At 42.8% G+C, this 13,081-nt stretch overlaps 1 protein-coding gene across 1 annotated transcript in view; it reads right to left on the bottom strand.

Moving 5' to 3' along the window:
• The window catches only part of IL1RAPL1 (interleukin 1 receptor accessory protein like 1), a 685,196-nt gene extending 672,758 nt beyond the window's left edge, over positions 1–12,438 (bottom strand). Inside the window, exon 1 of the mRNA XM_063392981.1 lies at positions 12,300–12,438. The gene's annotated coding sequence lies outside the window, so the exon portion shown is untranslated. The remainder of the gene's footprint in view (positions 1–12,299) is intronic.
• Positions 12,439–13,081: the final 643 nt, after the last annotated feature.

The raw sequence follows: 13,081 nt of genomic DNA, 5'->3' as shown, positions 1-13,081 counted from the left end.
TCAGGATCACAGGAGGTGGTTAGGAAGAACTGACATATAAAGGGGAAGGTACAAACTCTTAAGATTCCATCATGAAAAGGAAAAATCTGAACAAGCCAGAACAAAGGTAAACAAAGCACAACAGGAGCAGCCTCCCCCCTGCCTGTCAGCTGCTGCACAGGACGTGGTACCTACAGGGCAGCCCAAGATGGGGAGGCAGTGCCCTGCTGTCCACTCCCTGTGGCTGTCCAAGCACCTTCCTGGTGCCCACCCACCCGGGCCACCCCACACGCTGCCAGCCAGGCACTGCCAGCTCCCAGTCTGCCTCCGAAGGAGGCTGAGCTCCATCAAAACCTGTTACACAACCTAATTGCAGCGCTCAGTTATCTTAACTGGCAGGTATACAGCTAATTGTTCACCTGTGGTATGAAATCTCAGGAACAACGCGCTACATAAACAGAGAATTTTTGTATAATGTAAGCAGTGTGTGCAGCAGGGTGTCACAATCTCTGTCAGGGACTGCTGACAGCTAGAACGTCTCATCTGATAGAGATAAATAAATTCCACATTGCTGAAGGTAATTCTTGGATTTATTTGTGTATCACAGCACATAAAATAAAGGACCACTTAAGGATATTTTTTCTTCTATGTCTTTATTTTCAAATAAAAATTTAGTTTTCACTTGAAAAAGAGGTGTGCAAAGCCATTTACTCATGGGAACTGATTAATTAGTTCCTGTTTCATGCATGTATTCACCATGAAAGCTATGCACACACATCATGTAACAGAAAAAGTGAGCTAGAATTCTTGACATCAACAAAACACAACCTCCTGCTAAAATCAGTTATTCCATATGTAAAACTCCCATAACTCTGTTATAAAACTTTGGAGTTCCATAAACTAATTTTATGGAAATGCCTAGAAGCATTTACAACTTTGATACTGAGACAGTGATGTTCTCCACTATATTTCTGACCACCTAAAGGAAAGTGAGTGTTGCTTGACAGTGTATTTTGTTTAAGTTTATTCTTTGATAAGGACTAAGCAAAAATTGTGCCCCTTCACAGTGAAACTATTTTAAAAATAAGATTTAAATAGTAAAAGGGTCTGTATACTCTCTAAGATAAGCAGAAGGACAACTTGTACTTTGAAAAAAGTTATGGACTTAAATAAATGGGTATCTAAATTTAATTACAAAAATTTATTTTTCTATCTGGTGTGCCCTTTCCTTTTCCTTGGGGGGAAGTTGGGTGTGGTTTTTTGTGGGGGTTTTTTTTGGGTTTTTGGGTTTTTTTTTCTTTTTAATTAGAGCCTTAATAGATAATACTCAAAACAAAACATAAAGTTTATGGGTGCAAAAATTTGCTATTATCTGAACACAGTCTTACTGTATTATATTTTTGCTGTATTTTTCCTCTATCCTGCAACAACTGTTATAGTATAAATTTCCAGTAAAAGAATAAATAAAGAAAAAAACCTCCTTTTTAAGCTAAGAATATTGTGCCAATCTTGGTAGAAAAAATACAAGATAATTCTACTGTAAACTCTCTAGTTCAAAATTCAGTCATCCTCATTTATCAAAACAAAGCATAAGGTTGAAAGCTTATTCTGAGAGGTCAATAAAAATGACAATAAAAGTGAGGACTGTAGAACCACAGTCCCTGCCAAATAAGCAGTAAATTCACTTATTTGCATATTTCAGGTGGCACTGATACAAACTAATACACTTTGGGCTACATTATACATTTGCATTCCTGCATTCTAGTTTCATTATTAATAAACTAGACTCTGGCTTATATATATATATAGCTTTCAAGCAATGGTTTTCATACTCCATATCAGTGTGGGATTAAACACACCAAAGTGTATGTTAAAATCTTGACTCCAATAGCAATCTAAAGCCATGTACACAGCAAGCAGCTCCTGCCACACTGTGAGATGTACTGCCCACACCTTCCCATATTACAAAACACAGCCTCCCTCTGAGTTATGAATTCAGGAGTAGCACAGAGCCACCAGCCTGTCCTGCACATGACAGGACACTGCCATTCAGGTGACTGGTGGCTCTTTGACTTCCAGAAACTTTGACCCAGCTCCTGTGGCAATGCATGAGGGAGTTTGGATGGAAAAATGTGTGTAGGTCTAAACCAGACACGCAAGTGAGACTGTGCAGTGGGTCTTGGTGGAGCAGGCAAACCTCCAATACAGTGCTCTTGAATTCCCTAACAACAAATTAAAGGAGCATTTTCTGTCTAATTGGACCAGGCAGGAAAGCACAAGTACAACTCTAGTGGTTAAACAGCCCTTAACTGTGCAAATAAAATGATAAAAATAACATACGAAAATTGACATAATGGTTGGGTTTTCAATATTAACACCTATGATTTTAAAACAAAAGTTTGTATATACATGCATACCTCTCCTTATATTCATATATATGCTTATATATATATACATCAGTATTATCTGAAACCCATCAAAATGAACACAAATTAAAGCTAAAAGATTGATTTTAACACAAGGCACTTCAGATGGCTGGAAAGCCTTATTTACACATGTCCTGTATTTTTATATGTTTAAAGAAACATCAAAGGTTTTTAACAAGAAAATTATATTCTCATAGCCATAAAGTATACTCTTGTGATTGCATTACACTGGCTGTGCAATAATAACTTCTTTGCTTGCTGACAGTGGTTTTTGCTATGTTAATTAAATAAGTCTGTGATCTTTATTCATTAAAATTAATGCAATAATATCTATGTTGAAAGTTCACATCGGACTCAATCTGGCAAGCCAAATGAAACAGCTTCACTGGAGTTCCTCTAATATTATTCTTGACAAAACAGAGCCCTGACAGGAGATTCTGTGTGAAATCGGTTTACCCTTGCTTCACTTAATATTATTCCAAATCAGCGAGCACGAGTACCTTCAGAGCAGGCAGAAACGTCTCCCATTAAACAAAGCTATGGAAACCAGGGGGCTCCGGGCGCCGGGCGCGGGGCCCGCGGGCCGGGCATGCCCGCCGGGATGGGGAACGCGGGGCACCGTGGAGCGCCGAGCCCCGGCCGGAACCGGCCCGAGGGACGGGGGAACCACACCTGGAAAACCAGCGAAGGTTTCACGTACGGAACGCGAGATCCCCTGGCCTGCGGGGTTTCCTCGCAGAGAACAGGAGCTGCCCTGCTCCCCTTGGGAACGCTGCTCTTGAAGGCAGGCAGGACCTGCGGCAGGGGACGGCTCCGCACCGACAGCCAAACGCGCTGCAGGGAACAACACAGCCCCGCTGCTGAGGTTCCAAAATCCCCAATCCCCTACACACTGAACAGCACAGCCCCGCTGCTGAGGTTCCAAAATCCCCAATCCCCTACACACTGAACAGCACAGCCCCGCTGCTGAGGTTCCAAAATCCTCAATCCCCTACACACTGAACAGCACAGCCCCGCTGCTGAGGTTCCAAAATCCCCAATCCCCTACACACTGAACAGCACAGCCCCGCTGCTGAGGTTCCAAAATCCTCAATCCCCTACACACTGAACAGCACAGCCCCGCTGCTGAGGTTCCAAAATCCCCAATCCCCTACACACTGAACAGCACAGCCCCGCTGCTGAGGTTCCAAAATCCCCAATCCCCTACACACTGAACAGCACAGCCCCGCTGCTGAGGGTCGAAAATCCCCAAATCTAATCCCCGACACACTGAGACCAACAGCAGTCTTTCCCTCAACACCACGGGCACCGGATTAAGACTGGGCGAGTAAGAGCAAACACAGAGCTGAAGTTCAGCATCAAAACCAGAGAGCCCCATCAGTATTAACATTTTTGTTCTGTCAGCCAGGTGGGTTACACCTGAACCCTGGCAGAGAGGAAAACCACAGGCTACCTTTGATTCATGACCATCCATATTTTATATATAATGAATTCAGGCAACAGGGGGAAATGAGAAGATGAATAGTGAAGTAATCTCAAATTAAAAAGACTGATTAGTATTTAGGAAACAGGCAGCTGACCCAGCCACCCCCAGTAGTATGACTCACAATACTATTTTCATATTTGTATTATTTAGCATCTAAAGACCTTAGCTGAGAGTCCTGTTCTGCTAAGAACTTGCATTAAGTACCCTGAAAATATCTTCCCTGGTTAATTTTCTACTGAACAGGAAATGCTTTCATTAAATTTTTATGTCTAAAATGGCACCTTTGGTTCAATCCTCCCAAAATCTAAGTGCTAAATAAATAAAAAATATTTAAAAATCCACCCTCCAACCAACATGGAAATTACGTCTTTTCTGGAGGCTGGAAATACTTTCCATGATTTCCAAGGGCTGGCAAAAAATTTAATTTCCACTGAGGTAGGAAGCTGAAATTGACATTAACTTTTTCTCTAACCCTACTTCAGAGATAATAAAATAGAAATATTAAACAAAGAGTTTATATTATAAATAGATGAAGCACTTAAAAATACAAGAAGGCAGAACGTGTCTTTCAGCGTTTAGAGACAAGAAATTTGAGTATGGACAAATGTAGCAAAGTTTTACAGAGAAGAAACATTTGGCACTAGTGAAAGGACCTGATTTCAGACACCAGAGAAATAAAAGACATACATTGCATTAGCTAATGTGGAAGTCTTAAGCATTTAGTGATACTACAAATGGACAAAATCAAGCAAAAACAGTAATTAAGGAAGGCCCCTTGTAAGTAAACAGCCATAAGTAGAAGTATACTGAGTATCTTTCCACTGAGCCATGTGACTGTCCTTTGACAGAATACACATTATTACATATAATAAATATATTACAGATTATTATACATCTAAAGTACTTAAGAAGCAAGAGCAAAGAGGATAGGTTAAACTAACTTCAGACTGAAACCTATCTGTATTTTGATTAACCTGACAAATTTTTAGAAAGAACTAGCTCAGGATGTACCTTAACACTGCATATATTTTTAGCGACTGATAAAGATCATTCTGAGTTTTCCATCACAGCAACTCAAAGTACCAGAGAACAGGGACGGTGTAACAACCTGTTAAGAAACTAGACATTCCTTTTGGTGAATGAACAAAGTATGGTGGTTTTGTATCCCTTAATGATGGAAATTAATTATACTGTTTATACTGTCAATAATATAGTAAGCCTTTATTGGATTCTGTTAAAGTTTAGAAGATTTTCTTTTTGTAATCAATGTTAACCTGTTAAACTTAAGCAGTACGAGGGTTTTTTTCCACAGAAAATAACAAAAAATTAGATGATAGAGCTGGAGATGGATCCAATACCTAGAGTGCAGTAGGCCTCATTCCATTTCCATCACTGTGTTTTGGACCAGGACTTCAGTAATGAGGACGTAAACAGCAAAATTAGGTTGTTCAGCCAACATTAATAAAATCTCTATTAAGCAGTACTACAATTGCTGGGTTTGTAAAATAAACAGAGAGTGAAGAACTATAGTCTCAAGAACACACAGTCCATCTAGTCAGACAGCAGACCTCCAAGGGAAGCCAGTAACAAATCCCTTGGAAGAAGCATCCTTAAACACTTCAGAAATCACAGTACATCCACTGATTACAACATAACTGGGGTACACAAGGTGACAGCCTTCTAACTATCTGTTACACAGCCTGATAATCTGCTTACCTAGTATCTATTACAATGCAACTTTTCGAAACTTTGGGTTTTATCAAGCTGTTCTATTCTACCAGAGCTTTCTCTTCACTGTGCCCTTGTCCATAAGAGACATAGGATTTGAATGAACTATGTAAAGCAGTGCCTTTCTTTACTCATTTTACATTTTCCTCAATTAAATTTTACTAGTCATCAGGAAAACAATACATAAGATAAGCCAAAGTATCTTTCCATAGCCTTCATATTCCCTGCATCACCTGTTCTTCCATATTGTATTTTCTTTTTTCTGAAAAAAACAAAACCTTCACCTCTGTCTTTGCATGGGAATCTTTTGATATGTGTCGTTTGGAGAATGTTCTCAGGCACATGGTGCAACTCTTGGGGTGTCCTGTGCAGGGCCAAGGAGCTGGACTCAGTGATCCTGATGGGTCTCTTTCAATTCTCCATATTCTATTATTCTGTGATAACTAAATATATACTTATGTGCAGAGACAGCACTGATGAGCCAGCCTGATTTAACATCGGTGTGAGCACACCACCTTCAGCCATGGGACCCCCAAGGAAATGTCTAGGAGAAAGTTCACAGGCCTTGTCTGTTCTGTAAGAAATGCTGAATAAAATAAACTCTGTATAATGAACATGCAGATCTTACTGACAGATAGGTACATAAACATACATGTCTCCATCCCATGCACAACTTGCTGAAAAGGAAATGCCATGCATTTGCAGTTATGTTATTCTAAAATGAGCAAAAGAGTCTTTGGGGGTGGGGGAGGAGAATAAAGTTTTAATACAGGAAGAGACAGAAAGCATTAAAGGAAAGTCGAAGATGCAGAATGCCAAGGTGCTGTATGGTAACAGCTGTGCTCTGCTGCCATCCTGAAATTCTGTGCACTGAGCAGCAACCTGACAGACACAGGGCTAAGCTGCTGCCAGGGATCAGTGCCACACAAAAGCATCCTGGCCAAACGCATTCCTGTGCAGACACTGTGGCTCTATCCCAAGGTTTCCATCATACCAGCAGATCTTCTTGGTGTAGGAATTATCCCTGAGGCATATGATCTGAGCTCAGAGTCAAATCCAGTAAAGGTGCACTGTCAAATGGATGTAGGCAGGCACAAATGTAAATGCAGGTCCCTTACACCATTCAGGCACAGCAATTCTCAGAGGCAAATGGTCAGGGAACTCAGGTCAGAGCATTCATAACCAGCAGCAGAAGCTTTTCCCTGCCCATGACAATGGCAGGGAAACAGTCCAAACTTTTGATTGGGATTGAGAAGAAATTGCTCCTGAAACTCCAAGCACACGTTACTAAGTGAACTTAACAGGGGAAACTGAGATACTGAGGCTTTACACAGCAGTTGCACTACCTTGATGTCAGTCTTGCAAGAGCATTGTGAGATCCTTGTTGGAAATTCAAAGGTTTGTACTTCATCAGAGCAAAGTCTGATTTCTGCAAATTATCAGTCTTTTCTAAAATTACTGGCCTTTTCTTTTCAGTCTTTTCACCTAACAGAAAATATTCTTTCATGTTCCTGACATTAATTTATTATTTTATGGGGAAGGACCTTAAGTTACCTCAACTGAGTGACCACCATCTCATTGCATGACTGGAAACAGGCATGAAAACAAAAAGCTGATGGCCCTTGCACTGAAGATTTTAAGGCTTTTAAGACTTTTCCAAAAAAAAAAAAAAAAAGCAGTGGGAGTTGGGACTTGCAATAGCTTAAAGCATCTGAGAACCCCTACTAAAGAACAGACAAGAGGAATACAGAAATTCCATCTCAGAATATATAATTCAGAATCTCAGAATCATCCAATATATTCCATCTCAGAAGATAGAGAAGATGCTTCACCATTGCCCCCTTTTAACCCATTCTGCAGTCTCCATCTTCTTCCTCTTTGACAATGCTCTATCCACTGTGGACAGCTCTGAAGGATGAGAGAACAGAAAACTTTCTGACACCACTACTCCTTGTCTGCCTGTTGATTGTAGAGATTTGTATAGATGGTATTGGCCTTATCAACACATGAATTAGGTTTCTGCATTTCTTTTCATTATCTACATTGAGCATTTACTAAATTATTCCCTGAAGTAAAAAATAAAATGGAAACTATCTACTGGATTGGCAAAAATCTAAATGCTTTCATGTTCTCCCTTTCTCCTACTTCATTCCCAATTTAAAAGTCTTTGTGAGGAAATGCTGCAGTTGATGCCATGACTATTTAAGGATTATTGTTATGTCTGTGTGCTGTTCCTATAAACACAAAACTTTAAAGCACATAAAGCAGTAAGACTGACACCTTTGGTTCATTTGTTCAGATGGAGCTACTGAGGCATGAATAGTGTGCTGTACAAAACCATGAAATGACCTAGGAGTGCCTATGATACACAGGTACAGTGAGACCTAGAAAAATAGAGTATTCAGTGTTAAAACAGAGAGCCAGCACCACCTGATTTCCTTGCCCTGGCCTTACAGAGCTTTGACAAATGACACAGGATTTTCCCCTTCTGCACAATGGAGTTCCATATGTGACCACCTCAGGGGAATATGCAAAGTTTGTATATTAATATTCAAAACCCACAAAGTTTCAACTTCATTATTCTCTCCTTCCTCCCCACCCCCCAAAAGTTTTCACCTAAATGCAAATTAGTTTTAAGCTGTCACAAAAAGAATTAGTTGCTGCATTTCATGTGTTTTTGTTTTAGTAGTATGAAAACTATGTGAAAGTGCATTAAAAATTGTATGCTAAATGATCCCTCCCGAGTCACTAAGTCACTGAAGTCCATATTTAATTACATTTTAAAATAAAAGAATATACTTGAATTGATAAAGAATAATGGCTGCTTTGGTGCTGCAGTAGACATTCATCTAAACACTTAAAGAAACACATGGATTACTGACCTGACAGGCCACCACAGTAACCTAAAAGAGCCTTTATGGCCTCTACTGTGAATTCTCCTTATTTCATGGACCCCTGACACAACGGATGGAAACAGGACAGAGGTTTATAATAGAAATGCTGACACAACCTTACCTATTGCTGTGCAAATGGTGTTTCTATAATTAAACTTTACAACTTCAGCACCACTAGATAAGTTGCTAGTTTTTAATCATATTAATCAGAGACTCATGTTTCAATTGCCATATATTATCATGCAGTGTGAACTATAAAAATAAAAAGATTCCCAGCTGCTAAATATCATAGCTGTTATGAAACACAGAAATATATCCAAACACTTCTCTGTAAGTGCAAATATACTGAAGGAAAACCTCAGCTGGTTATCCATTTTGGGGTTTTTTCCCCCTACTACATGGGTTCAACATAGTGACCACAGAAAGTACTCCAAATACATTACAAGAATATCACTGAGTAGCAAAAGTTTCATTAAGATCTGCCCTGGTTTAAATTTTCCTATCAGCACTAAAACAAGTCTACTGTTGTCTACGACAATGACAGTCAGAAGCCTGCTCCTTCAGAGAAAGGCACTGAGATTCTTCTTCATGCACTGCTGTTTTCTCTAAAAGCCAGCTCTCCAGCAATCGTGAGGAGTGGGTGGCCAAACTCTCACTGCTTTCAGTGGTCTGAGATTTGGAGTCTGGTACTGTTTTATGTAAATATTTCTCTTCACATTTTCTCTTCATTTGTCCGAGTGATTTACAGCTTTACTTCAGCAAGGAAAGTTTCTTCTTGAAAAAGCTACATTTGGTGCAAACTGACGAGATACTGCATTGGATCTGAAACTCTCTATTTTTACCAAGTTGGCATAACAATAAAATTAATCTAAAAGTAAAACTTGGCTGCTTATCATTCTGTATTGTCCTGAATTTGCAAATCCTTGCATGCTGCATGCCACTTTACATGTAGCATGTGATACATTCCCACACTGTCAGTGCCTACTCCTCTACAGCACCAGTTTTATAACACCTTCTGGAGCCAATTGTGCTTTCCTGTGAGATGGGTGGTACAGGTATGTAGCCTGTGTGTCACAAGGGGTCCTGCAAGGAATCAATGGCAAGAGCATGCCTGCAATTTTGTGTGGCAGAGAGTATGCAATGGACATTTCTGAACATTTTAAGAGCTGTAGCAATGCATAGCAGTTGCCATAGTGTTATTCTGACCCCTGAAGGATGGAAACAGAGTTAACTTCATATCCTTTTTTTTTTTCCAATTTACTCGGTATACTCTATGAATGTCAAACTCTAAACTGCATTAGCAGGATTTTTTAGTGCTTGCCCAGACCCATCCTCCAGAAATATGAATACAGTCATGAACTAATGGTGAAGCAACTTTAAAATACTGATGTTTTCAGGGAAGCAGGAAAAATGATTTTTCAGGCTGCTGTAGGGTAAAATTACTGTGAGTTTGATAGTGCATTAAATCTAGTAGGTATGTGAAGATCATGTTTATCAAGAGATGAAAAACCCACTCTGCCCTCACCTCTTCTTAACTGAAAAGTATTTTAGTGACATTTTGCTAGAATGAATTCAGAGTGAAGTGGGGAAGGACACAGGTCACTGACGATAAGATCACTCATTTCAGCTGAGTAAAGATTTCATCGGGCTTACATTTTTCAGAAAATGCATGTGTTGGAGGTATGGGCCCTCAGCAGTGCCTTTGTGAGCTTATCTATCTTCAAGGAGTGCTCTTCCCCCTCCTCCCCCTGAACAGATAGGAAAAGTGATTCTCGGTTCTAAAAGGGGCACATCCTGATACCGCTATCTTCGAGGACAATTTGCTAAAAACTCTGAGTTAAACCAATGGGACTCCTGTTACACCTTTGCTCTTCACCCCTTCGCTTCCAAGACGCTCGGAAGGCGTTAAAGGCCCCCATTTTCGGTGCGTGCCAATGTAACAGGTGTACGAAGCTGTTGTATCTGACAGTACTTTCTCCTCCCGGCAGTCAGCTGCACTGTCACACAGCGGAGCAGCAGCACCCTGCCACAGCCGTGAGCAGGCACTGCTCACACCGACACACACACACCGCTGTCTGCGAGGCGGCACGGCTCTGCCGGAGCACGGGGAGAGGTCGGGAACGCCGTGCTCGGGGACAGCCACGGCGAGGGGACAGCAGAGCAGAGGAGGAGGAGGAGGATCAATTTTAATTTCGGGTTTGTTCCGCCTCCGCTCAGCTGTTGCCATGCTCCCAAGTCCCAGGTTGCGGCGTGACCTTGCAAAGGAGCGCGCTGCTCAGCGGGACCACGGTGCAGCCCCGCTGCCCGGGCTCCTGGCAGCCTCTCCCCGGGTGTGGCTGAACCAGCGCCTCGGCAGCCTCCCCCTCCTCCTCCTCCTCCTCCGTGAACTCCCTGTCCCGGGGAAACTCCGCCAGCAGCACGCTGATGCACAAGGCAGCCTGCAAGAGGCAAACCCCTTGTCGGGAGCTGAGCGAGGATCTCCCCTCCTCTGCCCAGGTCTCCGTCCCTCGCTGCCGGGAGCGCTACAAAGTTAAGCCAAGTGATCGATACGCTATAGGAGCACATTATTCCACTATCGGCGACCGATGCTACTGATGTAATCAAGTTACATAATCACCGTCTTTGCACAAATACATCCATCTTCCTACAGACAGATCTGCATATCTTCTTCCATCCATTATGCATGAACTCGCCAGCAGTACATAAGGGTACATATTTCCGCACGCACTATGTAACTTTAGCATTGCAGTGCATTGCACTGCACAACGTCACCACTATCGATTCCCTCAACCTTCCCCCATTGCCTCTTATCTGAACTGATTTTGCAGAGAGAGATTACCAATCTGCATTGCTCGGATCCCTTTAAATCTTTAAAGGCTGAAGTGCTTCCCTCACTCGCTTCTGTTCTTAAGAAGATGATCTTTCCTTTTTCTCCCGTCTCGCTTCACACCACAAGTAACGGGAATGAATTCCCACACAGTCCCTCAGCCAGATGCATGTATGTATGAAATACCGAAGATAGCATCTCTGTTTGCACATCTTCCAACTCCCATACACGTGGTCCGAGGTTTCAGTAGGTAAGTTATTGGGTAAAAAAGATATTTTATGAGAGCAGCTGGATGAGATATTTTCAGGCTAGGGACATTTATGGCATTTCTCTACTATGAAGCTGAGGGGATTTTTGTCCTTACCGCCCCTCAGTTTATAATTTCCTTGCAAGATTTACAGGAACAGTTGTAATCCCAAATTACCAATGGCATTTAACCCCTTTAGCACCAGTGTACTGTACCACGATCAATAAGGATCACCACCTTAAAGTTTAACAACTTGAAGAGCAGATTTTCTGTTCCTCCATTGCAGCTATGAAATGCAGCAGAACGCTGCACAGAGTTGGAAACATCTATTTAACCAGAGGATGGGATCCGATCTCATATTAATTGGATTCCATCACAGAGGGCTTCTTTGCTGTCACATACCCTTTCCAGTCAAATACATTATAACTAGGGAAATAAAAAATAAAAAGAGTGAAAATTAAAGACTCCTTGCTCTTACAGTACTCTCCCAAATCCAGAAGATGCATGAATACAGAGGGAAGAGATTTTTTTTTTTTTGATTTATCGCAAAAAGCACTCACCAGAAGACCTACTGCAGTTATTCCACTCAACTGCCAATAGCGGCTGGAGCCCCTCGCATCAGGGTAATGCAGCAATGCCGAAAGTGCCCATTTCAGTCACCCGCCACCAAGTTTAGCAATGCCGGGCTTTTGCCTGGATAAAATGACCTTACCCCCAGGAGTCTCCCGAAATATTCCTCCGGTGCGATCAGTCAGCGAGGCGAGTGCCGGTCACCACACTGCGCACTCGGCCGGAGAAGCCCCGTGTTTACTCCTGGGGCTCAGCTGGCCGCGAGTGCCGCGGACGCGGCGCCCATCCATCCACCGCTGCCAGCTCCGCCGCGGGCGCAGGTAATTCCATACAGACTTCGGCGCCCCCCACCCCCCGAGTCGCCCCTTCCTTCCTAGTTCAGAAAGTGCCCGCGTCGCCGGCGGGAGGAACCATCCAGGTGCGGCGAGGGGGGGCGGCGGGAAGGGGGCGGCCGGCCTGGGGCCCCCGCGCTGCCCGCGGGCAGCTCCGCGCCCAGCGCGCCGCCGCCGCGGGCCGGATCCCGGCTGCCCGCACGAGTATCCGGGGAGCGACGGTCCGGAGGGGGCTCCTCGCGTTCCTGGTGCCGGGTGAACGTGGGGAAAACGCTCCGGGGGGGCCGGGGGAGGGTGCCTGACGGGTCCTAGCACCCGCACCGCAGCGCCAAAAAAAAAAAAAAAATTAAAAAAAAAAATAAAAAAAATAAAAAGGGGGGGAGGGAGGTTTGGGGGAAAATTCTCCAAATGGAAGAAAGAAAAAAAAAATCAGCTGTCCGCTTGCCCCGAACGATACTAATCCCCGGTGAAAATGACAAGTAATCAGCAAAGAAGAGGAGGTCTTGATTGATAACCACAATCCACCCAAAATATCCTCGGGAGCAGAGGAAGAGAGGGAGGGAGAGAGGCGAGAGAAACTGCAGTGCATGAA

The sequence above is a fragment of the Prinia subflava genome, chromosome 3 (genome assembly GCF_021018805.1).
Source record: "Prinia subflava isolate CZ2003 ecotype Zambia chromosome 3, Cam_Psub_1.2, whole genome shotgun sequence".
Lineage (NCBI taxonomy): Eukaryota > Metazoa > Chordata > Aves > Passeriformes > Cisticolidae > Prinia > Prinia subflava.
Note: the sequence above shows the minus strand (reverse complement) of the source record. Positions and strands in the feature narration are given on the sequence as shown.